The sequence below is a fragment of the Pyrus communis genome, chromosome 17, assembly GCF_041283825.1.
Source record: "Pyrus communis isolate YQ-2024b chromosome 17, ASM4128382v1, whole genome shotgun sequence".
Classification (NCBI taxonomy): Eukaryota; Viridiplantae; Streptophyta; class Magnoliopsida; order Rosales; family Rosaceae; genus Pyrus; species Pyrus communis.
This window is the reverse complement of record NC_142581.1, coordinates 3,605,109-3,609,317: the sequence shown is the minus strand read 5'-3', so window position 1 is coordinate 3,609,317 and position 4,209 is coordinate 3,605,109. Positions and strand designations below refer to the sequence as shown.

Sequence of the window (4,209 nt, the reverse complement as noted above, 5' to 3'; positions counted from 1 at the left end):
GGGATCCTAAGGATCTCCACATCCTAGCCGTTAATCATAAATCGTGTAATCAGTTTTCGTCAAATACTATTTGTGTTTAATTTTAAATATAAAAAAATCATATAATTTCTGACCATACAATACACGATGAATAGCTAAGACGTGGGGATCCCTAGGATCCCCACAAAGTGGATCCGGATGGGATCCAATTCCTTTTATGCTTACAAAATGTGTGCCAAATTTTTTATTTTTGTTATTAAATTTGGAGAGAATAAGAGAGTGAGAGAGAACGTGAGAGTGGAGATGGAAGAAGAGAGGTTTTTTTTTTTTTTTAAACAAAATCAAAATTAGAGATGTTAAATTACATGTAGGTGAGGCTCAAACAAAAAATAGCAAAATTTTGTTTTGTAAAATTACATTACTGCTCTTAATTTTGTTGTTGTGATAAAAGACTAAATAGTATTTTCACTCTATTTTAGTTGACAAAGAGAGTTATTTTAATATGTAGTTTAGATAAGTCGTTTGGTAGTCTGAGATTTTTTAAACTAAAACATAGTTTTATTTGACTTGATAAATATTTATGTATCGGAAAACTTAATCTTTTGATTGAATTGGAATGTGAAGGATGTGTGGATGCTTAAAAAATTAAAACTCTAAAATGTTGAACCCTTTTTTAATATTTGTTTTGGACTAGGCATAAACCAACCAAATCAAACCGATTAACAATGATTTGGTTCGATTTCAATGGTGGTATTGATAAAAAATCAAACCCACTATTAAATGGCAATTAGTTTCATTATATTTTTTGTGTCAAATTGAAACAAATCGAACCATGCTCACCCGTAACCAAAACCGCCACTAAAAGTTTGGTTCGATTTCTAAACCATTTGACTTTTTAATGGTAAAAGTCGAACCAACAACTACAATTTGAGTTAGCTAGTTTTCCATATCTTTTTTCGATTTTTTTGGATATTTCTACGGAAATATCAACCGTATCAAAAAAATTTTAGACACTGGTGAGTTCACAATCATGTGATCCAATGACCAAAGTTTAAAATTTTCCTCACCAAAGAAGAGATACTAAACCCGTTTTTAATTGAAAAGAGATGAAAGTGAAATGGGATGTAGGTGATAAAATTTAGCACAAAAATGTTTTTTTCCCTCCCTTCCACAGTGGATGGCATGACAACCCTTAGTATATCGTTTCGTGGCCAATAACCTCCCACGCCAAAGTGTGATACAGACACTGCTTTTCCCCTTCACTCAAAACCCAGACTCCGTTCCTCTCTGCCCTTCCTCTAAGCTTATCTCCTCATTCGACAGAACATGGACACCGTCATCTCCAATTTAGCATTACCATCCACATGTTGGTTCACTTTTAACCAATCTAGTTAAATTTATTGGTTCACTTTCTAATGCCTGATTGAAAGAGCTCTTCGTTGATCAGTAATGTTGACCACAAGTTGGCCAAGGATTTGAAAATTAGATTAGAAATTTCTTTTCTTTTTTTGGCAAACAAAGAGATTGACTTGCCCTGATTAAAAAAGTAGACAAAACTAAAATCAATTCATATAAATTTACATAGCAATACTTTAACACTATCTATTTAACTCAATAAGTTTCATAGTAATACACTCCACATGGAGCTAGAAAGAAAGAGCAGCACATGAAATGAGACAGCAAAACGGAGCATAAAACGCAGTCGTGCATGAAAGAGCTAATCAATCAGGATGTGGTTGCTTGAATTTTCTTTCACATAACACCACTTCGCACTTAACTATTCATATGCTGAGTTCAATATAGTCCAACTCAACAAAATAAGGAAAAAAAAATAACGAGTGAAAGAAATACCCCAAACCTAAACTGTGGTTACTTGAGGAAGCTCATCAGTTTGTTCTTCGGGTTCCGTTGCGAAATGTCGGATGATCATGTTCAGATGGTCTTTCAATTTGCCAAATGTATGAACAACAAATGCAATTGCATTTTCATACAACGTTTTGAGGTACTCGAAGGCGTATTCATTTCGTACAACTTTCACAAACCAAACAACCCAGACCAATCCGGCTACTAGCCCTAAAACTGGCACAAGGATCACCACTTCTAAAACCAAGGCAAGAGTTCCAAAGAGGAGGCTAATCTTATTGATGATTGATTCTGCCAAACACGAATTAGGGCCTCCAAAGCCAATTAGTGATCCGCCATACGCGAGTATGGCAACGATAAGAGACATCATAGTCGGGTAGTTTGTATCGAACAGAGACTTATTTTTGGCTCCCTGCTTCAGTTGGATGAAGATGCCTAGCATGGTGATGAGGGAAGAGATATATTTATGCAATACCATTGTAGAACGTTCTTCGTCGCTTGTGCTGTTATATATAGAGTTAAAGAGAAAATTAAATGGAATTGGAATTTCTAGAAATTAATCAAGTCAATATATGAACTGAAATCAACTAAGTACTCAAGCAATAGTAAGTTGTAACAGGGTACCTATCTAGCTGCTATTTTCTTAAATGATTTTTACAACGAATCGATCTAGACATTCGACGCTCTTAATTGTGAAAAAAAAAATGCCTAGACTTATCGAGAGGTGAGTTCTTGATAAATTAACCGCTAATCAATCAGTTATTTTCTTCATTTTTAGGTTAGATACGAGGGAATGGAATCTTGGAACCCACCCTCTCTCACTAATTGGGGTAGTATCCCCCCCATACTTTAATAAGCTATTTCGGTACGTACAACGCATGAACCAATTTCATTTCCAACACAACATCGTTTATAACAAGTGTTGTTTTGGATGCCCACTTCCCCATGGCCTCATCGCACAATAATATGGATTTATCGTTATTCAATCAAGTCGGGCTACATCCACTGCGTAAATATGTGCCATTAAATGTGATATCCTAACATTTTCTCCGAATAAAAGGCGAGGAAAAAAAAAGGGGAAGAAGAGTGTATGCTTACCCTTCCAGTTCCGAACGCGGGAGATCCATCTGTGTATATATGACACTTCTGTACAGAGGAAAACAAACACAAAATCCAGATCGTCAGATCGAAAACTCGTCACACCTTCACACAGACGCAAGAGCTCTGTTTTCTCTTCCTGAAAAACAAGAGCTCTGTTTTCTTTTTTTAATTTCCAGCGAAAGAGAACTCCAAAACAGAAATTAGAGACGAAGAAGATGATCAATAGAGGCCGTCAAGCTTAAGACAGTACTTAAGATGGCAGGCATATATTCAAATGCTACCGTAACCGGTCCGGCGGTTAATGTGAGCAAAAAAAGCCGGTTAGTTTTGAGCTACTAACAAAATGAAAGCACAAAAAAAAAAAAAAAAAAAAAAAAAAACAGCACTTACTTTTATGATCACACAACGGTAGAACAATGGAAGGAGCTCTGGACAGTGTGAGTCGCTTGAAATGCAAATTACTGGATCAGAAAGCCGTCTCTGGATTATACTTGTAGAGCTTCAGGGCAGGGCTTGCACTGCGCAGTGCGCAATGGTTCTTTATATATTTGGCTTTACCTGTTTCTTTCTCAGAAGTGTGCATTTTCACACTGGACTTACATAAATCCCACCCTCAAATTATTTTGTGATTGACATCATGGATGTTTAAAATTAATCCAGATACATTATTTGGAATCGTTCATGGGCTTTGCTCATTATCTATGTACAAACTTTGCTTCAATGTGATTGACATCATGGATGTTTTGGGTGGAAATCTGGACCCACCAATCTTCAACAGTGTGTTTCAAGGATTATGTAAGTCATTATTTTGTGACTTATGTAAAGTCATTATCTGGGCTTTACCTGTATCTGGGATAATGTCTCACAAAATAGTCCTATTTGGGATATTTGGGATTTATGTGCAGTGTAAGTCATACTGGGATTTATTGACTCACAAAATAATTTGAGGGTGGGATTTATGTAAGTCCAGTAATTTGCATTTCAAGCGAGTCACACTGTCCTGAGCTCCTTCCGTTGTGTGCTCATAAAAGTAAGTGTAGTTTTTTTTCTGTGCTTTCATTTTGTGAGTAGCTCAAAACTAACCGGTTTTTTTTGTTCGCATTAACTGCTGGACCGGTTACGGTAGCATTTGAATATCTGCCTGCCATCTTAAGTACTGTCTTAAGCTTGACGGCCTCTATTGATCATCTTCTTCGTCTCTAATTTCTGTTTAGGAGTTCTCTTTCGCTGGAAATTAAAAAAAGAAAACAGAGCTCTTGTTTTTCC

The 4,209-nt window shown here is 36.1% G+C and overlaps 1 long non-coding RNA gene across 1 annotated transcript; it reads right to left on the bottom strand.

Moving 5' to 3' along the window:
* Positions 1–1,536: 1,536 nt before the first annotated feature.
* LOC137749499 (uncharacterized) lies at positions 1,537–3,454 on the bottom strand. The gene is made up of 3 exons (XR_011070217.2): positions 3,334–3,454; positions 2,941–2,988; positions 1,537–2,345 (listed from the first exon to the last, which is right to left on the bottom strand). It is a non-coding gene; the product is annotated as an uncharacterized LOC137749499 (long non-coding RNA).
* Positions 3,455–4,209: the final 755 nt, after the last annotated feature.